The 23,571-nt window shown below is 37.2% G+C and overlaps 1 protein-coding gene across 11 annotated transcripts in view; it reads right to left on the reverse strand.

Moving 5' to 3' along the window:
- Positions 1 to 23,571, reverse strand: part of LOC309664904 (histone-arginine methyltransferase CARM1-like) — a 291,386-nt gene that overhangs the window by 243,918 nt on the left and 23,897 nt on the right. The gene's annotated exons all lie outside the window — the stretch shown is intronic.

The raw sequence follows: 23,571 nt of genomic DNA on the forward strand, positions 1-23,571 counted from the left end.
GACTGCACCAGGTCTTAGTTGCAGCATGCAGGATCTTAGTTGCGGCATGCAAACTCTTAGTTGCGGCACACTGGATCTAGTTCCCTGACCAGGGATTGAACCCGGGCCCCCTAACGTTGGGAGCGTGGAGTCTTAACCACTGGACCACCAGGGAAGTCCCGCCAACTGATTTTAAATGTTAATCATATCGAAAAAATACATTTTCAGCAACATCTAGACTAGTATTTGGCCAAATAACTGCTGATAGTCTAACCAAGTTGACACACAGAATGAACCACCACAGGTACCAAGGGTATTCCATCACATAACATTTCCAACTAGTCATTTTAGCTGACTAGTTATGCTGATTATGACTCCCAAGATGGGTGGGCTGGCGGGGTGGGGAATCCATCCCAAATGTTAGTAAAACCATTTGATAGAGACATAAAAAGAGAGAGAGAAGGAGGTTTTCTGACAAGGGTTTCATGCAGGGTACAAGCACAGTCACTGGACTTGCTCTCTGAACCCCAGGTTCTCCAACCGACCGAAACCAGCTCAAAACACACAATGCTCTGTGTGTCCCCACCCTCTTTGGCTCACTTTGATCCTTTCATACGATTTTCATAGAAAATCTGTGATTCACAATTTTCTGAGGTTATATTTGGAGTGTTATTGGTGGCTCTATATAAGGGATGAATCATCAGCTACAACCGGTCTGGGGATGGTAATATTTGCCACAATACGTGAAACCTGTACTATATGCCCTTCGTAAGATCTTGTCCATTGGCAAAAGACCTCAGAACACCCAAATGGTCAGGCTTGGGTTTTTAGCTATGCCTATCACATTAGACTGACTGCAAAGAGAAGCTAACTTATTAGGACAGAAATCAGTGATAGGAAGAAACAAAACCAGACTTGCGTCATGCAACTGTATGAACAGATTCTACTCTTAGAGTTGCCACTTGGCTCAGTAACTCAGGACAAGGCAATTCTCTCTAAAAGTAGTTTTTTCCCTGTAGAACAAGGATATAGCTTGTGTTTTCTCCCTTATGGGGTTTGCATAAACTTGGAAGAAACCACACAGAAATTAAAACAATTTTGACCCACGAAAATCAAACACTTCAGGAAACTTTACCCAGTGGCAGTCTTTCCAAAATAAATTTATGGGTCATTGGTCATCTCAGATACTGAGTAGCCATGACATGCTTACTGAAATTAGAGAGCCACTCTGGAAAGTTCCTTCTCATTTCAAGACAATATTTACCAAAATTATTCAGGTCCCATCCATTTCAATTTGGAATTGGAAACATGAAACATGGAAATTCACACATTCTTACAGATTAACAAACCAATGGCCACTTTACTTAATTCTTCTTTATTAAATATCATATGACAAAAGTTTCCATCATATCTATTTTGCATCTCAGAATATGTGAATGGGCTGCTAGGTTTTATAAGCTAAATACAGCTTTAATATTGCGGAACTCTGAAATCAGATTTTGGTAACAAGTGGATTAAAATTACTATTTTAAGAAACTGTCAGTTGTGCACATTGGTGATACAGTGCTATGATGCATGTCATTCCCTTTAAAAAAACTTCATTCAAAATCTAGTATTGTTCAACTAAGCATGCCAAGTCCTGTAAGTCAAACACAATCACCAAATTTTCTCAACAAATAGTTGATTAGAAAAACCTTAAGGGATATGGTAGCTCTTTTTGCCTATGGTATGATGCTCAACATTCTTATAACATGACCATTCTCATAACATGTTGGAAATTCAGACAAACAGAAGATTAGCACGTCAATAAAGATTATTACAGGAGTATTTGCAGAAGAAAAAACTACTCATGTCTCCAAAGCACATTCTCACACAGTTTAAAAATAGACAAAGGCATTTTCATTAGCAACTGAACCCTCTCAGCAATTGCAGGAAAAGGAAACAATAACTTTACTGCAAGCCTTATTTTTTTAAAAAACAGGGTGATACAAAAAATAAAAAAGGGTTCACACAATAGGGAAAGCTTGAAATTTCAGTGTATTGGGCTTCACTGTCAGTGTTTATTATCTGATCACTCATTTATTATTTTTTGCTGCAAACTGCATCAACCTCCTTTATCATTCTCCAGGAAGCCATATGACATTGTGTTCATAGTAAGTCACAGTTAATTTTACCTTGAGGATTCTTTCTAGAATTTTCTAACAGTGCTAAAATTACTGAATATACCCAGCATATCACAAACCAAAAATGGGAATTGTTAGGTGACCAGACAAATGTTAAGTTTCATGACACATCTACCTATCAAATGCAAGTTACACGGTACAATCCAAGTGAACAGAGGATTCTAGAGGAGCAATGACTCAGTCACAGAATTCTTGGGTAATCTTGGAATCATCCCTCTACCTTCAACAATTAAAATGCTAGGGGTGTCAGCAACTTTGCATGCATTTACAATTGTTATTTGATGAAACACTTATATGCGTTATACAAATCAAAGTCCTAATTGGGGGAGCCACAGAAATCCAAATTAGTAGAATCCTCTCCATATTAGATTGGATCATGAAGAGGAACTCAGTGAGCATGTACATATACGAAATCAGAGAAATGAAACAAAAGAAATCAGACGTAAGTCAAAACAGGTACTTGAGTGAGTGCCATGAAAAGTGCCTTCTGAATTCTCCTGAAAAGATCCTAGAAGCCATCTAGGAAGTGTGAAAAACACCCTGCTACATCAAAATAACTACTACTCTCTCTCTAAGGATAAGTAAATGTCCTGGGCCTATGAAATTATTCTGACACAAAAAAAGCACGGTAAATAATGCTCTCAAATAAAAGTCACTTTAATAAAACAAACTTACTGCAAGAAGAAAGTTTTAGTTCAAGTTCTCAATACGATAAAAGAAGAAATTGCCTTTTTAAAATAAAGCAGACTATTACCAGCAAGGTACAGGTTAAGATAAAGAAAGCCTGTATTAGAATTACAAATATGGTACCCAACTTAAAAACTGTAATAACTGTTTAAACTGTAAAACTGTAATAACTGTAAAAACTGTAAGAACTGTTAAAACCGTAAGAACTGTTTTAACCTGAGATTAGTATAAAATTGATTTTGCTTTACGGTCAGAGGTAAGGATCCAATTCATTATCACAAATTTGCTAAATAATGTTTCTTCCCACTGATAAGTACTGAATTCTCCTAAACACTAAATTCTATTTCTGGGATATCTACAATACTACACATCTACTATCCAATCTTGCACCAGTACAATACAATTTTAATTTGGGGAGTTTTACAACACAGGTTCATATCTGATAGGGGAGAGTCTCCTCTAAATATTTTTCTTTTTGAAACATTTTTTAAACTGTTCTTATTATTCATTGTTCCATAAAACTTTCTGGAATAATTTTGTTAAGTTAAATTGAACTTCCAGCAAGTTCAGTTGAGATTTTATTAAAATTGGACTGAATGTATCTATTAATTCTAAAAAAAATTGCATACCTAAGTGGAAAAAGAATCCAGAAGGAAAGACCTAAGAATACTAACGATGATTATCTTCAAGTGATGGAATTACAAAATCCTTCTAAATTTCCTCCTCATACCTTTTTGTGTTTTTCAAACTTTCTACAATAGACAATTATCACTGTTATATATAACTAAGGATTGCTTACGTATGACAGTATAGTAAATCACACACTTGACGCTGCATATAACTGAATCATAGAGATACATGACTTATTTCTAAGATGCTCCTGGAACCCAGGTGAAAATGACAGGCTTCATTATAACTAATGATGGATCAAATTGTAGGGACACAGAAAATATTATATTAATTTCCTTATACTCCATCAAATGTTATTATATTTTCTTTATCTTTCATAATTACATAAATACAGATTTAAGAATACATTTTAAAATCTCAAGGATAATGTTTGGAAAAAATCAGGAAGCAAAATTTTCCAAATATTTTAAGATGAAATAACATTAATCAACTCTGCCATTTGTTGACTAAATACCATGTACCATTTAACCCTCAGATAACAGGAGTTACTATCCTCACATTACGTCTATGGGGAAAACAACAGCAAAGAACAAAAATTAGCAGATTTGGGATTTCAATCTGTGCCTGTCTGATTCCACAGTGTATTTTTTTAGCCTCCATGTATACTCCCCCTCCCACAGTAACAGCCCACAGTGCCCCATGGTAATACCCACGGGATATAAAATTACATACTTAGGTCCATTTCTGGGATATCAATTCTCTCCCACTGATCAGTCTGTTGATTATAGTTTGGATAATTTTGATACCAGCATTAATAATAACGAATTTTTCTAATGTGGAACACAGTATGTTCCTTCATTTATCCAAGTTTTTCATGGCTCCCAGTCAAGTTTTAAAGCCACTTAATGTAAATCGCTAGACAATTTTTTAAGGTCATTCCTAGGGATTTTATATTTAGACCAATTGTCTAAACAGAATTTATTCCATTATAGGCTCTATTATGTTTTAGCTCATCTGTGGTCATGTGAACTATTTCTGTATGTTTGTTTTGAATCTGGTCACAACTCTCGATAATTCTAATTTTTCAATTGATTCTCTTTAATTTTTTTAGATAGACAATTAAATGATCTATAGATTTTCTTTCTTTTTTTTCTTATTTTTACACTTGTCATTGAATTGGTTAGAATTTTCCAGAATGATAATGGTTTAGCAGGTGTCCTGGTCCTGACTCTAAACAGAAATCCAGAACTAATTTTCACCAAGTCTATTGGTACGACCTTACAGGCTGGTAAAGAGCTGCTGTCCTGACACCCCCCAGGAAACCCCCAGTTTCCCACCCAGAAAGGTTAATGCTTTGCACAGCAGAAGCCTTCAAAGGACTCATCCAGTTCAAAGGCTCCTGGCCATCCTGTCCGGTGGTACCTGCAATGTGCTTACCAGCCATTAAAGTTTCTTCTATATCAACATTATAAAATAGGCTGTTGAGTGAAGATCTGCACCCTTAAAGATATTAAGAATCCTTCTCTTCCTGAGTTTAATATCAGAAAATTATGTTGGATATCGAATATTTACAATACCATAGACTTACTTAGAATGACATTTAGAGAGGATTTTTTTAGCACAGAAAACTGCTATGTTGTGATCAATGAAAACCAGAGCACCAATTTTACATATGCTGTAAAAACAAATATGTAAAAAAAAATACTTAGAACAAAGAGACTTAGAGTATTAGTGATGATTGTCTTATGAGATAGTTTTGTTTTCTTCTGCCTTCCACCTTTTTATAGTTTCCTTTTTACCTTACATAATGAGTTTGCAGTACTTCTACACTGAGGGAAAAAAAAAAACCTTTATGCCAAAAAATGAATATAATTCAGCGCCCTCAAAAACTCTGAAACAATGTGCACATACATTAGATTAAATTAAAATAATGACCAAGCAACATGTAAAAAAAAGTGCAAGAAATTAGCATAAAGTGAAGTACAGATGTGCAGCAGGAGGGAGGTATCCGGCAGAGTACATAGTGGAAATTATTCATTTATGATTTATAGGCTTACCTATTTCTGATAAGAATTTCAGGTTGTTTACAAGATTTGATGAGGGCAAAAGAGGGAAAGTTGTGACAAACCTCCTTGGAGAGTACAGGTGAGCTCGGCAAGCTTCAGCCACAATACTTTAATGATGTGCTATTTTACTGTGTCCCTGTGAATACCAGCAGCTCCGAGAACTGTAGAGATCTGAGTCAAGGCAATGTTAAATACTGACGGTATTCTGAAAGGATTAATTGTGCTGGGCCATTGAAACAAACCAGCATTGATACTTGACATCACTTGAACCCACCTATCTGCTTTACTCCCTTGTTAGAAAGGCTAGAAAACGTCTAATGAATCCTTTTCTCTCACTGTTGATTTGTAAGCACTCGTGGAAAGAAATAAAGACTTCAGGCTTCCTATCTGCTTTCAGGTATAACAAAGGAAAGGAACTAGATGGAGCATTCTGTTCCACAGAGTCTCAAAACATAACTGAGAGACACCAGTGGCCATGCATTTCATAGTTAAACGGCTGTGAGCCAGGCTGTACTTCGTCACTCCATGATGCTGGATGCATTAGCAATAAACCATGAAAATGCCAGCCCCAAACCAAAAGCTCTCACAAAATAATAGTCACACTTCACCTGGTGTCCATGACATTTCATCAGACCTGAGTGTGAATTAATCTAATAAAAGTGATGTGCTCTTGTTGCAATTTAAATTAGTACAAAAATCTGGGACACTAGACTACAAAAATGTACATGTAACTGAAGAATATATTGCTATATACCTTTATAATTTCTACAGACAACCACCAAGTGGAAGCTAGCTAACGAAGTTTGCTAAGCAATCGAAACAGGCTTAGGAGACTTTGGGTAAGTTATTTCACCTTTTTAAGTCTCAATTTCCTCAGCTATAATTATGAGATAATAAGGATGATGATAGTGATGATAATAATAATAATAATAATAATAATAATAATAATAATACCTTCCTCATGGGGTTGTTGTAGACTTAAATAAAATACCAACATGTGGATTTGTAATTGCTGTGTAAAGATGTGCTAGGCTTTGCTCTTCTTTTTGGGCATTTCATTTCTCTTTCCGTGTGAAGATCATTCTGAACAAATTACTACAATGCCAGCCAGTATATTTCAAAACAAGTGGAGAGTGAGCCTAAACCCAACAATCGTGCAAAACCATTTAAAATTACTGGCAGATGGCCAAGGGACCTACCCAGGCAAACAGAAGAGATGATAGCAGAACCCAGAGGTGCTGCTCGTTAACAAGCAGCTTGAACCTTCAGCAGGGATAACATGCTTAAAATGAATGGAGGTCAAATAAGTAATACAATTTTTAAAATGCTAATAGGAAAATAGGAAGCAAATGTATGAAAGTGTAAGAATAGCCAGGCTGCACAATGCTTCCAAATCCTTGCACTGGAAGCAAGGCCATATAGAGAGTACTGTTTAATCAAAGCGTCCTTAGAAAAGTAATTTTATACCCCGTACACCTGTATTAACTAACTAAACACACTTACAACATGAATTGAGAGAACTCTTCTCTGACCATGCCACTGTAAAACTTTTAGTTACTCCATAAAAACCAACACATCTACCTAGTGGAAGGCCGGCCCACGAACTGTCCCAGTTAAAGATCTAAATTAGAACATTGGGGAAATCGGTGAATTAGGGCTCCTGTTCTTTGTTTGTCAAGATGTTCTGCCTAGATGAAACCACTAGCAACTGTGAGTGCAGGAAACTGTGAATTTCCATAAATAACCACGTTTTCATTTCACACCTCTTATAACTTTCAAATCCAAAACCTAGACTCTCCCAGGTCTTCTGTGTGGTTCATCTGCTACTTGCTGTGAATCAATCCATACTTGAGCTAACAAGTCATTCCCTTTCATAACAGTGCAGTAAACCGATGAATATATTAGAAAATTCACAGAATGTTAAAGCTGAAAGGTCCTCAGAAATTCTGGCCTGAACCCCTTATTATCCAGATGAGAAAAAAACAGTGGCAGACAGAGGCCCAGGCATTTGACCAAAGTTGCACAGTAGATTAATTTTTAAGTGAATGGCTAACACAGGAAAGAGCACTTCAATACTAGTGGCTTTTCAAATAATTTTTAAAGGAAAACTTTTTTCGTTATTTTGTAATGAAATCTTACACGGACCTCCAATATATATAATAGTCAGAGGTGCCGACTAAAGGCCAGGGGAGCGACTGGCTGACCCAGCAGCCCCTCCTTCCACCTCCTCCACCCCATCCCTAACTCTGGCCTGCACCATACATCTGCAAAACCCTGGGACTTAGCGGAGTCTGTACCTTTGCATGCCTCACCATGGCACTCCTGTTTCTGCTGAAACACTGTTGCTGCCCTCACTACTGGGCTATATATCCTCTGTGGTCACTGAGTGCTCTGCTCCCGGGGGCCAGAGGCACCCAGACTCACGAGCCCTGCTCCTCTCCCCTTCCTCCTGCCACTGCATGCACTCAACTACTTCTCCTGGTGTCTTCTCTCCTTTTAGGCCATAGCCATGGACAACTCTATTAACTTCTCTGCATGTCTAAGCAAATCTATTTTATTTTAAAATGTATCAAAGCAAAGAAAAACAGATTTTCTGGTTCAGAATGTCACTACTGTTTTATAGTTGGCCCCTTCTTAACTTGGCAGTCTGTTGGAAAGAAAAAAAAAAAAAAAAAATTGGAAATGTTTCTTCCTGGGGTTTTCATCATTCTGTTAGTGAGCTGGGTGGACTCATTCTCCAGGGACTTGAGAAGCCCTGGCCTCTCCAATAGGCATATTCAAGCCAACACGGATCATTAAGCTTTGGGAAAGTCGTGGGATTGCAAAACCAGTTCAAGGCACTCCAACAGAAAGCAATAGACAGAAGAAGACTATTCCCGCTTTCTCACTGCTTTTATTTTCACAAGTGCTACAAGCTCAAAGCAAACATTCCCCTCCACCACTCCTGCCGCCCAAAAATAGACACAGGATATAATGCTACTCCCTTTATTTTTCCCTCTTCATTCAACCAGGACACCATTAACATTTGTGAAATGACAACTTTGCTGTGTGGAATTGTCCTGTACTTTAAAGGGCATTTAGCATTATTGCCTTCACCCACTGAAGGCCAATTATGCCACTCCTTAATCACTGTGACAACCAAAAATGCCCGCATATATTCTAAACACCTCCTAGGAGCATAGAACAACCTCTGAGAACCAACCCCTGGTTATAGCCTCCTCCATTTTTCCCTTCCTGCTTTTCCCCAGGTTAGGTCAGGTGCCCCTTCTCAGGCCCCCGTTAACACCTTTGCAGGTCTGCAGTACTGTCCATTAGAGTGTATTATCGCGTTATCCATTTCTGAATCTGTCCCCACTGCTCTCTGACCCTATCTATGAATATCCTGATGGCAGGGATCATACCTGAACCTTTGTATCTATTAAACGCTCAATAAATGTGTACTGAAAAGAATGGAGAAAACAAGCAAATGACATATGCAGGGAATTTGGTCTATGCTAAGGGAAAAATGGGAATGTGTTTTAAAACATGCAAAATTTTTGGAGCTTCTATCTTCTCAACCCCCTGAAACAACTCCAAAATGTGTAATTTTGGAGAAACTATGCAGAGATGTTTTTACTCTTTGGAGGAACGTGTGTGAATAGCTACTGCCTACTTTTGAACCTCTTTGCTACCATTATTAATAGGGAAAAAAACCTGATTCCACCACCAATCACAAATCCATTCAAACTAATTAAATTATCCTGGCAATATTTGCATAGTCAAAATGGTTGCTAAATGGGGAATAAAAAATCCATGTTTTACCTTAAGGGGATTTCATATGCCAACACCAGAAATAAGGGGTAGATCAGTGAAGAAAAGGCCTCACCAGGATGTGTGAATTACAAGAGACACACCTAAAATACAAGGACACAGGAAAAGCACCCATGAGTCCCTTATTTTACGAGGTTTCACATGTGCCTCAACTTATTGAACCTTCACTATTTAATCCCTTAGGAAGTGATACTATTACAATCCCCATTTTACAGATCAGGAAAGGTTCCCAGGCATTAAGTAATCTCCCCAGAGCACAAAACTCACAGGTAGCTAAGCCAGGATTCAAGCTCATCCAAGCTTAAATTCATTCACCTCCAAGCTCTGAATCACCATGTTCAACCATCTCCCACGCACGTAGGGTTAGGCTCTTCTGACAAAATTAAAGGCACTTAAATATAAACAAATTGTGTTGCTGCTTCAGAGTCACACATTACACTAAGTCTTCATGTGTCATTGCTCCCATATCAGGGCTGCTTTCTCAAGAGGAGAAGGTAGAAGAGGAAGGAAAAAGATTTTTTGATATCTATCATGTGCCAGGTAATGTGCTTTGTATTAAAATCTTATTTAATCCCTGTAATAAATGTACCTGTGTTGTCAGATAAGGAGATCGAGATTCCAAGGTTAAGTCACCTACCAAATCCATCTTTCTCTGAGGTCACACACATAGGGAAGACTCAAACTGGAATTCAATGCAAGTAAGGCTGACTATTCCATACTACCACCTATATAATTTTTTAAAACAAAGAAAATATTGGAAGAGACTGGGCTTCCTAAAGTGTATAGAAATACTGGCTCAGGTAGTATACACACGATATCAAAACATCAAGTAAAATTGCCGTTTTTGTTAGGATGATCACTTAGGCTGCTGGTGGAAACCAAATGATAGAAGCTTTTCCAAAGAAAGAGAGACTTCCACTAAATTTTTCACAGAGGTAAGAAAAAAAATCTAGCAAGAGGTTTGTTGACTGATACTCTTTATCTTCAAACAAATTCTGGCCCATCAGCCCATGCTCAAGAACAACTTCCTGATTGATAATTATATTAAATTATGCAGATAGAGCTGTGGTTCTCATCTGACTCTATTTTGTGCTTTATAAAAGTCTTTTCTAATCAGCAAAGATTAGTTACAATATGTTTTGTATCAGTAATTATAAAACGGCCATGGTATTTAGTACATTTCATTATATTTTCAAGCATCAGATTCTCAGGTTATTAAATTAGACATGCTACCACTGGGGAGTCTGGCAATTTTTCCTAATTAGCAATGACAAAGGGAGACAAAGGGAATATTGTTTCATGGTCCAAATGTATTCAGAAGCTAATATCTTCTAAGAGACACTAAACTTGGTCTCACACACACACACACACACAAAAACCAGGTCAACTTTTGCCAAACAGCACAAAGCTGGCATTCCATAAAAAAATTAAAAAATGAAATCCCTCTTTTCCCTCTATTTGTGCTTTTGATGCTATTTTAACACAACTGCAATCAAAATGATCATTGAAGGAAATATTACAAGTTATATGTGGACACCAATGAAAATCAATAAGGCCTCTTAAATAACAGTTCCAATGAAACCAATTATGCATAATTCTTACCTTCACAACTCAATGATGCTTGAAATGAAATCCTTTTATACCCTTTATGCAAGTATATCTCAGTAGTAGTTAGTGACTTGAACAAGGGGATTTTTATCAGCAAAACTTCTGCTATTGCACGTCTACCTTGATTTACAGGGTCAAGAGGTACTGGATCAATGCATTTAGGTGCATAAAGCATGCTGTTTCTTAGCCTGTAGAAAAATGATACCTACAGGGTCCTCCTGCTCTTAAATAGGGGTAAGAAATGGAAAAAAAAAAATCCTTTACACACAGGTTTTTTTAACTGTATCAAAGTTTTTATACGTATCAAAATTACAGTTTGAAAGGAAAATCAGAGAAACAATCCTTTAATTTCCCTTCTCTCTCTACTTTCCAATATAACACATCTTTCCCAGGCATACTACCAAAATACATATGGACAAGACTAGATATAAGGAATTATTTGCACTGTCAAAAAAATCATATATATATGTCTACAATGATATAGATATATATACTATATACATGTTTTAAAAATATATACCAATAATGACAGATATAAAATATATTTAAAATAAAAAATATACATATCATTAGTATATATTTTATACACATGTACAAACATCTATATTGTCATCAGTATATATTTTATATATATGTGTATACATATCATCATAGGTATATATTTCATGTATTTTTCCCATGACTTAGTGCAAATACTTCCTTGATTATAATATTGCCCAGATTTATTTTGGTAATATGCCTGGGAAAGATATGATGATGGCTGGCAATTATCACAGTGCTATATGCTAGGCACTATTCTAAATGCTTTTCACACTAACTCATTTCATCCTAAGGTAGGTACTAATATGATCCTAATGTTCCAGGTTAGCAAACTGAAGCACAGAGACTTTCCCAAGTCACACAGGACCTAAGTGCTAGAGTCAGTATATAAACCCAGGCAGACTGGTCCCAGGATCTGCACACTAAAGACAAAAGCTACTTAGCCTAGCCCAGAGGACCCAGCATGTGCAGATGCCTGCAGTTCTCCAACATCTTCTTCAATATCCTCACCTTTGCTCCTCACTACTGGCCACAGTGGCCTCTTTTAGAGCATTCTGTTCCCTGTGCCAGCCACAGGATCTTTGCACATGCTGCTCAGTCTTGCTGGATCACTCTCCCCTCTCCTCCTTGTGAATCTCAGCTCGTGCCACTTTCCCAGAAGCAGACTTTCCATGACCTCCCTGACTACCTACTGCCCCATTAGAGGTTTTCCTAGCACCATGTATTTTTTCTTTGGAGAACAAGATTACACTTGTCTATATAATCATGTGATAGACATCAGTTTCTCCCACTGAGTTCGAAGATGGCAGGAATTGGGTCTGCTTTTGTTCATCTTCAGTATTTCTGCCAGTACCCAGTACTGTGTACTGAATGCATGTATGGAGGAATAAATAGACTGCTTGCTATTGTAGCCTCTAAGCAGGTAAGTCTTTCAGATGGGTTTTTCTGAATCTGAAGAATGAAAACTGTTCATGTATAAAAGAGGGCCAAAAGGAGGGAGGATGTGTCAGAGAATGAAGGGCTGGGGGGGGCGGGCAGCGGGCAGGGACCTCATTCATCCACTTAGCTGGCAATCACTAAGCACCTCCCTGCTGAGTATCAGGAAACGTGGATGGCATGATGAGGACAGTTTTGGAATGAAACCATTCTGATATGGGTAATTAAATGCAATACAATTTAAGGGCAACATACAAAGGGAAGATAATGGAGGAATAAATCAACTCAACATGGGCTACAGTTAGGAATGGTTTCAGTGGCAAAGAGATATCTAGCTAAGCCTAGGAGGAGACAAATGAGTTTTTCAGGTTGATGGAAAAGAATTAGGTAAGTATTATGTTCAAAGTTACAGACATAGGAGAGAACACAAAAGGGTTTGGAAATGCAGGAGTGCCCAGGAAAGCTGGGGGCTGGGGGACAGGAGGCGGCTAAACAGTGGTCAGATCCTGGAGGAAACTGTATGCCATGCACAAGAGTTGTTTTTCCAGTGTTCAGTAAGGAAACAATAGTTATAAATGTCGGATAAATATGATATAAAATGGCATAGATTGTTTTCCCATGCCTAAGATGTTTCTTCTCTTAACTTCACAAACTCTTGCCTTTTCCACCCTCGACATGTTTGCCAAGGCTCTCTGCACTCTCTGCATGTGGCCCCTCACAGTTTCTTCTCTCTCCTGGCTTCAGGGATCACCTCCATGGAGGTGATTCTCCAGACACTATCGCTAACCCTGTATCCTTTTCCGAGTTTTACCTCACACCACTTATTTCCATCTGGGCATTTCCTCTTTGTTTTAGCCTTCCCTTGTCGACTTTCCAGTAGCTCCCTCTCATGACTTCACAGCATCTATTAATATAATTTTATTCAGGATGGAAGCCTCACACTCATATCTCCCTCTCTTGTTGGACAGGTGAAGACGTTATGTTTGTGAATATTGGAAAAATCGTACTAGTAGCAATGTAGAAATTATACCTAAGTGGGAATTGGGGTGGGCACTAGAAAGGCTGTTGCAGCCTTCCATCTAGTTCCCTTCGCCGTATGGAGCATTTCAAATGTGAACTGCACTCTGGGGAAGGCTTTGAGGTCTTAGATGTAGGTAAGGCCACCACACACAGGCGTGTAGGTTGTACACTGCACACAGGGGTTTAACAGGGGCTGAAATCCAGGCCACACTCTTGTTAACCTCTCCCTGTGCAGAGGGAGGTACCTTCTTCTAACTCAACAATGGCCCTGAACATAGAAGTCTAGCACACAAACAAAGCAGAAGATAACTCTGGAATCACACAACAGACATGCAAGAGGAAAAAGAAGAACGATCACTCTGCCTAGTGACAAATACACTGAAGTCCTGGTGTCATCTACACCTTTGGCAACTGGAGCAGAGGTCCCCAGGCTGATTGCTTGCTGCACATCCACACTGTAAAGTGAAGCCTGCCCTCTTACAAGAGCCTACTGCCAGGCTTCTCACTGAAGAGCAAAATATCTTGGGGAAATAGACCCTCACTAGTGCATGTCAGTAGAAACTCATGCTGGCTTATAGAATAATCAACACATAATTGCATAGGAAATGCACATCAATCCTATACACTAATCAATCTGGTCTTTTTAAAAATACATAAACTAATATAAACAAGTAATATAAATACATACAACTAAGGAAAATCAATGCCACAAAAGAGAATAATCAGGAGAAATAATCAGAACAACTGACAACAGAAGAACTAGAAATAATTTAGTAAAAAGAGGATATTTTAGGTTTGATATCCATGAAGAAATTAAAAGGATATTGCATCAAATTTTAGCAATGGTTGAATCTAGTTGGAGGGTATTATGTATTCATTGTACCCACTTTTTAATATTTCTCTATGTTCAGAAATTTTTTTTGAAAAGTTAACAGGCAAAAGAATATTGGTCTATAAAACAAGGACAAAGACAAGCTGCTATAATTGAGGGATGAAAAATAAGAAAGAATTCTGAAATGGAACGAGGTGATTATTAGAATGAATAAGTCTAAAGGTCAAAAAAGTGAAAGGCCACTAATTGCTGAGGAAGATGAATTTTTAAAAAGTTTAAAGATTCAGATTCATTTTTGTGAAATTTCAGAATACCAAGTATAGAGAGAAAAATAAAACTACTACAGGGGGGAAAAGTGGATAACCTATAAAAAACTAGATCAAACTGAGAACAGATTTCTCAAAACAACACTGAATACTAGAAGGCTATGTGGAAATACATTCAATGTCTGAGGTGAATTGTACAGCCAGCAGTTAGAAATTAACTTGAGGGCAAAATAAAGACAGTCTGGGTTATTCAAGACTCAGAGAATTCACCTCCCATGCACCTAATATAGCACACAATGTCAGCCAAAAATGACTTAAAAGTAGAAAGAAATCCCAAAAGAAATTAAAGAAAGCAATGTCTTTGCCATTGGGATATTATTCCTTGGTTAGCAAGGGTTTAGAGATATGAAATTATATTGCTTTCTCTATGTAAGTCCTAACCAGTACTTGGTACTGTTTCAAGTATCAATACAATTTAGATAATCATAACACTACACTATTTTACTGAACTTATAGACAAAGCAAAGGAGACTTAGAGATACGGAACAAGAAATAAGTGGTCAAAACATCAATAATGGGAAAAGATATGTGCTTAACAAAATCAGTAAGGTTAGAGTGAAAATGGTCTAAACTTCTCATCTACCATGACAAGAGCCAACAGTTTGAAAACCAACTGGATAACAAAGAAGACTACATCATGTGACATCATAAACGACTAAGCATGGCTACATATCAGGCACTGGATAGGGCGTACATGAAGGTAAAGTTTTTAAGATGGTAGAACCTTGAACCTAGCCCACTTTTCAAATTCCTATTTAAAAGGGACATATTGTAAAATAAGCTCACATAAGGTGGCAATAAATGTTCCTTTTAAAATATTTTCTCTTTTCATATTTTTCATCCCAGGAAGCCTCAATACAGTGGCAGGTGTATTTTATATAAATGACCAAAATGTAACAATATAAGTATGCCTCACATCTTGATCTCCATCTGTTTGCCTGTTAGAAAATTAAACAGCCTTGCAGCAGATCATCCTTTCACAAATTATCCCTTCAGATGGCCTCTGTGTGTGGCACATTAACCTGAGCCTTGTGTCTCCTAAAGTTAGAGTGACCCTCTTCAGGCTCCGCTCTCGGGACAACAGTGTTTTTCCAACACAGGCTCCGTCTTTACATTCTGCAAGCTGACTATGAAATTCATTTGACTACAGTGAAATCTGGCTTTCATGAGGGGTTCAGGAGTTAACTGTTACTGAAAAAAAAAATCTGTGGGAGGAAAAGTCTGTCATGGTTAATGATATGATTTATTGCAATTACAGAAAACTACCCTGATTGTTCAAATTGCGGTCTGTGGGCCTCAGCCAGATTAAATGCCAGGCTGCAGCTAGCACAGGGAGGTAATCAAGTAATTGCCTTTGCTAAAGAACACTGTTCTTAATTCACACAGCAAACTTTTTAAAGTATAAATTGGTATTATGGGATTGAGAGAAACAAAACACCAAGATTTTAAAAATTAGATCATGCAACGAAAAAGGACCTAGTATTTGCTGACCAAAGCTAATTTGTAAGGCAATTTTTCTTTGAAGATATTTTAAGTTTAGTGTGTTATATAGAGCCAAAGATTTCATATAACCCAAGATCTAATTGTTAGAAAATATAATAACTGCCATTTGTGAATGTTTGTTTCCCCCAACAAAATTCATATGTTGATATCCTAACCCCTAATATAATGATATTAGGAGGTGGAGCCTTTGGGAGGTGCTTAGGTCTTGAGTGTGGAGCCCTCATGAATGGGATCAGTACCCTTAGAAAAGAGACCCCAGAGAGCTCTGTCTCCCTCTTTTACCATGTGAGGACACATGAGAAGTAAATATGTTTGATTAGATATTATCCACTCAGAAGACAGTCTGCCTGAACCAACAGATTTGAGAGTGAAGGGTGAGGCAGCATTTTTGAAAGTCTGTCAACTGTCACAATTAATTTGTTCCAGTTAAAATAAAAAAAGAATTGGTCACCTATACTGTCTGTGATAGATGTGGATGATCAAAGATTCCCAGTGGTTAATTGTGGAAATGCTTTTCTAATCCCGAAAGAAAATGGTGCCAAAAGATAAGAATAAGAATAGTTAATATGGATGGTGGCTATCTGCATTATCTTTCAAAACCTCTAAGAGCAGTTTTTGTATAACATCCCTAGCACATCTAGACTCAAGCCATTTCCAAACCACTACTAAAGGGCATATGTTAATTACAGCCCACAATGACGGCACCAGACTCATTAAAGGCTTTATTGCATCCTCCCAAGAAGCATGAAATTAAGCTTTGTTCTAAAGTTTAGAGATGGGCTAAGTTTCCATCTTGCCTATGCTGAATCTACAATCTACTGAGAAAACAGAATGGACAAAGAGAGATACCACAGATAATCTACTAATGGCTCACCAGAGACATTCCATGAATACAAGGAAAACATGAAAATAAACACACATACTTTAGATACATTAACACACAAATCAGGTTGAGTGGATGAGGAAGTGTGAGATGCAGACTGATCTGGATTAAGGTAAACTAACCCAGAAAAAGATATTATTGGGTAGACATTAGAAAAAACTTGAAAGAGATAAATATCAGATGTGAAATATACATAGAAATGTAGAAGACATAATCTAATTTGAAACACTGGCCATGGAATAGGGCTCAGCCATACCAGAGGTGTTTACCTGTGCAAGGGCTTGACTGTCAGACCCACTCAGAGAAACAGGAGCTGAGGTAAGTAGTGAAGCTGAGGCCAAAGTGACCCATGAGAACAGCGGTTGCCAGGAACCAAAATCAGAATCAAAGTTTTTCAAAAATAATACGATAAATAAATAAATGACAAAAACCAGAAACCAAGAGAAACAAATTACAGAACAGAGGCTAGGAAAGATGAAAAGTGAAGGAAATGCCCAATTAATTTCAACAGTCTGGCTGGCTGTGTGCTGTTTTAGAGGACTGGACTTTTCATTCTCCTGGCTAGGCATTTAATTTTGCATCTATTTGGTTTGTTTTTCTGTTCTTCCCCCCTAAATACAACATTCATTAGAGGAGGAACTCTGACAACACAAAAGAAAGCCCTGGTTGTCTTCAGAAAGTCTCTGGGGTGAAAAATCTGAGGTTGGTAACTTTTCTCAGAAATGTATTCTGTTTAAGAAAAATCTTGGTGATTATTTCTTCATCTTTCTTTAATATAGCAATACTTATTTGTCTCCAAAAGGATTTGTTTCTGTTCTTCTGTATACTGGCTTATTAGTTACAGTTTATTTTTCATTCCTGAAATGCTGTCAGATAATTTACTAATAAATACTGTCCATTGTTTTTAAAATGCTACCACTAGGGTGTAACCAAGAGTAAATACTAAGATTCTTTATACATAGAAGGAAAAAAAATAGAAAATTTTCCAACTAAAGTAACTTAACATGTCTAGTTTATGCCAATAATGAGGTTAATAGGAGAGTTCTGTGTTCAGTTATAAGGATATATTGATGGAAAAGTCACAATTCCTGAGTTTAGGATATAAAAAGCCACAAAAGACCATCACTCTAACCCTAGTTTTATATTTATGTGTCAAGTTGACTGGATCGTGGGGTGCCCAGATATTTGGCTAAACACTATTTCTGGGTATGTCTGGGTGAAATCAGCATTTGAATTGGTAAAATCAGTAAAGCACTTTGTCCTCCCCAATGTGGGTGGGCTTCATCCAATCCACTGAAGCCCTGAATAAAACAAAAAGGCAGAGGAAGCAAGAATTCAACCCTTCCTGCCTGACTACTTGAGCTGGTACACTGATGTTCTCCTGCCCTCAGCACTCCTGGTTTTCAGGCCTTCAGACTTGGGCTGAATTACACCACTGGCTTTCCTGGTCTCCAGCTAGCAGGCAGCACATCATAGGACTTCAGCCTCCATAAATGCATGAGCCAATTCCTTACAATCAATTCTTCATTCATATATATATATGTATAAGTATAAAATATATATAAATATTTCCATATCCTACTGGTTCCATTTCTCTAGAGAACCAAGACTAACCTTGAGGTTACAAGGCAAACTGAATTCAAAACCCCCTGAGGCTAAAAAAAAAAAAAAAAAACCCTGAGGAGAGATGGGAGACGCAAATTGGCAAACTAGGGAAGAAAGAGGTGACAAACTTAAAAACATTAAGTGAAAGATTAATACATTTTTAAAGACTGAAGTAGACTAGCACAACAGTTTAGAATCCCTGGAAGCCCCAGACACAAGTGGAGTCCTTACCCACTCACTAACTCTTTTCTATGGGCCTCCACAGTGCTTATGAGAAAGACTGAATGCAGAGCGGGAAACCTGAGGGCCCCATCCCACACCTGATGTCACAGGGTGCAGAGCCTGACAAGGTATGGGAGTGGGGCAGGAGTATCTAGAGAAGCTAAATGTCTATTACATTCCTGGAAATCATACAATTGTTTTCCTCCCTAGCTCTATTAAAATAAATTAATGAATTTTCTAATATTCTTACAATGAAATTTTATTGAATATTTTAAAAATATTCTGTTGGAGTCCGTTCACTTTATTTAAGACTTCTTTCATCAATAGTCGTAACTGAGATTGGTTATAAATTTTTATAACCAGTAAATTTTTATGCAGTCTTTATCAGTTTGTGGATCAATGATAAATATGTCTCTTAAAACAAATTTGAAAGATGTCCTTTATTCTACTTTGGAATATTTTAAGTATGCTTTATGTTATTGACCTTTAAAAAGTTTGGTAGACTTCCCCTGTGACACCATTTGGACCTGGTGCTTTAATGGGGTAGCCCTTTAAATATTTCCTCTATTTTCTTCTATGATAATTGTTCTGTTCAGAGCTTTGACTTCTAAAAGGGTCAATTTTGTAAGCTGCATTTTTAAAATTATTTGTGGTATTTACTTTCTCAGTTTTTTAAATTTAGTACAAAGTAGTCTCATGAGTTTTATAATTTCCTCTCTTTTAATATCTATTTCTCCTTGTCAATTCTAGTTTTGTGTATTTGTGCTTTCTCCTTTTTCCTAGATTAGGTTAGCTAATGGTTTCTCTCTTTCATTGATTTTTCTCGAAGAACAAGATTTTGAAAGTTTTTTCACGTTTTCAACTTTCTAACTCATTCATTACTACTTTTAATTTTAATTTCTTCTGTTTTTGTTTGTTTGAATGTTATTTTTATAACTTTTGAGTTGGGTATTTATTTCTTTTCATTTTTATTGATATGATAATTTAATGCCATAAATTCCCTTTGACAACTGTTTTAGCTATATCCTACAGACTATGATAGGTCAAGAGGTGTTTAATTGTTTATTTGCTTTGTTTGTTTTTAAATTTCCAAGAAGGCCATGTGTTTTAAAAATTTTGTTTCCAATTTCTATTTTTATGCTAATAACCTTAAATGGCTTTTAGAGCAGTAAATTAAAAAAAGTTTTCAAAATAATGAAACTTTAGAACCCCACAAGACAAAAAAAGAAGCAAAGCAAGCAGTGTGTTTATATCGATCAAATGGGAAGAAAATGGAGTAAAGGGGCTAGGTTCTTGAACAGATAAAAAACTATAATGAGGGACTTCCTTGGTGGACCAGTGGTTGAGAATCCACCTTCCAGTGCAGGGGACGCAGGTTCGATCCCTGGTCGGGGAACCAAGATCCCATGTGCCTCAGGGCAATTAAGCCCGCACGCTGCAACTACTGAGCCCACATGCCACAACTACAGAGCCCCCAAGCTCTGGAGCCCATGCGCCACAACTAGAGAGAAGCCCACATGCTGCAACTAGGACTCGACATGGCCAAAAAATAAACAAACATACATACAGGATTTATTTTTTAAAAAACAAAACTATAATGAAAACTAGAAACTGCCAACGTTGCAGAGTCAAATGCCTAATCACCAAAAATGCAGGTAAGTGCTCAAAGAGAACTGGAAGGGAGAAGAACAAATGCTATGATAAATAATAACTGACATTTGGCCTCAAGATCAAAGAAACAATAGGGATGATGGGAAACAACAGAGACAAGAGGGACTGAGGCGACCTAGAGATCACTTTTCCATCTAAAAAATCCTTTGAATTTTACTTTGCAAGTCTCAAGCCATGCTGTACTGTAGATTTTCGGATTAATTTCTTACAGTTCTGTATCATGCAATTATTTATCCCTGGTTATTACATACCTTTGCTTTACGCTTTTTATTCACGGTCAATAAAAATCTGTTCTAGAGTTCCTCATGTAGTCATACAGTCTTTTAAAGATGTCACCCCTTTGTTCTTCACTGGAATTATGCACAATTAATCTATGAGAATTTCAGTTTTGATAACATCCAAATCATGATCTTCAAATTTTGAATCTTGGACCACAGTTATACACACTTCCTAAAATCTAGAGTACATGTCTCCAAATGCCCTGGGTTCTTCCTGCTAAAATAGGGCCATTTTTACTCAAAATTCCCATCACTTTCACATCTCTAAATAATGTTTCTCTGATGTGTAGAATGGATCAATTATTTTGCTTTCTAAAAAAAAGAAACTGTCAGCCAAAAAAATCAAACATTTACTCAATGTAATATTTGTACTGATAATTCAAGTTCCTCACCAGTGGATACACAGATAACCGAAACCTCTCACCACTCCTACACCTAATTGGTGATCATTGCCAGGCATGCAGCATCCACCCACGATTTCCACTAGGTCAGGAATTCTATGACACACTCCCACCTTGATATCATTCCAGCCCCCTATTTCATTCTCAGTCAAAAGCTTTCATGCCACCAATCCTGAGTTTACGTGTTCCCGTAAACACAACACCCAAGTACTCAGAACATCTGCACTTCCTTTCGAAGCGCTTACAACATCGCTAATTATCAGAGGAATGAAAATCAAAACTGAAGTGATTTGTAAAACTCACACCGGTCGGAATGGCCATCATTAAAAAGTCTGCAAATAACAAATGCTGGAGAGGGTGTGGAGTAAAGAGAGCCCTTCTACACTGCTGGTGTGAATGTAAATTGGTACAGCCACTGTGGAGAACAGTAGAGAGGTTCCTCAAAAAACTGAAAATAGAGTTGCCACATGATCCAGCAATCCCACTCCTGGGCATATATCCAGAGAAAACCATAGTTCGAACAGATACAGGCACCCCTGTGTGCATAGCAGCACTATTTACAACAGCCCAGACATGAAAACAACCTAAATGTCCATCAACAGATGAAAGGATAAAGAAGATGTGGTATATATATACAACAGAATATTACTCAGCCATAAAAAAGAATGAAATAACGCTATCTGCAGCTACAAGGATGGACCTAAAGATTATCATACTAAGTGCAGTAAGTCAGAAAAAGAAAGACAAATACCATATGATATCACTTATATGTGGAATCTAAAATATGACACAAATGAACTTATCTATGAAACAGAAACAGACTGACAGACACAGAGAACAGACTTGTGGTTGCCAAGAGGGAGAGGGCAGAACAGGAGGGTTGGATTGGGAGTTGGGGACTAGCAGATACAAACTATTATACATAAAATGGATAAACAACAAGGTCCTATTTTATAGCACAGGGAATTATATTCAATATCCTGTAATAAACCATAGTGGAAAAGAATATAAAATAAATATATATATAACTGAATCACTTTGCTGTACACCAGAAATTAACACAAAATTGTAAATCAACTATACGTCATTAAAAATTTAAAGATTTTTTTAAAAAACTACAATTGAAGAGCTTATTTTCCTTGGAAGAAGTGACACCCTTCCAACCCATCATAGTCATAAATGGAGCAATTTATACTTTTCAAACCTCTTGGAATGAACCCAGAAAAATCTAATGCAACTGAATAAGCTAACTCTCAGTCTAGCGGTCTTCCCAATATGTCATGTTGTCTCATCTGAAAGTTAAGGATGGATTTAATTCATATGCTCTCAAGCTACTTATTCAGTGACCTTTTTGTACTATAAAATGTTCAGAAGTTTGTTTTGTTTTCTCACACTCACAGTTTTTTTAAAAGTGTCTGAAGTATCATTATTATTATGATACATAGTTGTGGGAGCAAATATTTCTTAGATTTCAAATTCTTTGTAGCTAGCCATGGTCATTAGGTGATCTATATTTAACTCCAAAGTCCAGAGGAATATTGAACTACATTTTTTACTCAGTCTCAGAGGAATAATTTGACTGCCCATAATTATACTGAGAGAATGCAGCACAAACTCCCACTAGAAGGCATTGGCTATGTCTACTCAGAGAAAAATGGTTGTAAATTCAAAGAGTGAATTATCCAGATACTGAGTTTCTGTTTTAAACAACCACACCTACATTATTTCCAAACATGAATGTAACTCAATGTTTTACATGTTAGTTTCCTATGGCTGCTGTAACAAATAACCACAAACCCGATGGCTTGAAACAATACACATATAGCCTCCAGGTGTCACCAGGGCTGTGTGGCCTCTGGAGGGTCTACAGAAGAATCCATTCTTTACCTCGTTCAGCCTCTCCTGTTCCCTGACTTGTGACCACATGACTCCAATCTCTGGTCCCCTGGTCAAGAGTTATGGTAGATTAAGCACTTTTTAAGCTTACAATGTTCAAACATCATAGAATTATTGTCTTCTCCATTTGTTTCTCTCAGAGAGCTGTAGTGTGGTTGTGCTTTTCATCTGAAATACAATTTAGTTCATTTCTCTGTCTGTATTTTGGTTTAAAGTTTTCCCCCCTTGGATGCTGATTTTATTTATTTTATTCATATTGAGTATATAAAAATCAGCCAGTTCCAAAAGTCAGAACTACATAAAAACATGTATTTTAAGAAGTCTCAGCCTCTCCTCCCAATTATTTCTACCCTCTCCACGGCATTCCCATACCCCATCTTTGCCTTTAGGTAACCAATATAATTAGTCTCTCAAGTACCTTTCCTTCTTTGGGGTATAAATTTCAGATGCACAATTTCCCCTTCTTTCTTATACAAAAGGTAGTAGTAGATTTTA

This window comes from Balaenoptera physalus, assembly GCF_965194825.1.
Source record: "Balaenoptera physalus genome assembly, chromosome: 7".
Lineage (NCBI taxonomy): Eukaryota > Metazoa > Chordata > Mammalia > Artiodactyla > Balaenopteridae > Balaenoptera > Balaenoptera physalus.